The sequence below is a fragment of the Eurypyga helias genome, unplaced genomic scaffold (assembly GCF_000690775.1).
Source record: "Eurypyga helias isolate BGI_N326 unplaced genomic scaffold, ASM69077v1 scaffold13920, whole genome shotgun sequence".
Taxonomy (NCBI): Eukaryota; Metazoa; Chordata; class Aves; order Eurypygiformes; family Eurypygidae; genus Eurypyga; species Eurypyga helias.
The window spans coordinates 1-394 of record NW_010223984.1 but is presented as its reverse complement, the minus strand read 5'-3'; positions in this window follow the sequence as shown (position 1 = coordinate 394).

Here is a 394-nt window from a genome sequence, read left to right as displayed (position 1 = left end):
TGACAAATAAAAAAGTTACAAAAGAAAACAAATGTCAAGAATCAAGTGTCACCTTTTTTTTTTTTTTTTAACTCCTGCTCCGTGAGTAGTCATATTGATGATTTGGTTGAAACTTACAACTTGCTTTTAGCCAGAAGGGATCTGGGGCTCTTACCAAAGACCTCTGAGACAATTACCTGACTTCAGCCCAGATCATGCATGTTCTTTCCTTCTCACTAATTCCCCTGGCACCCTACGTGCAGTGGAGCGAGCTCTTTCCAGGTGAGGCCCTTCACAACTCTACCAACTCAAACTCTGCAACAACACCAACTCACAGCTCCCTGCTGCAGTATCCAAAAAGAATTTTAAATAACGAGAATCACACAGACACACTGAGGTTGGAAAAGACCTATAA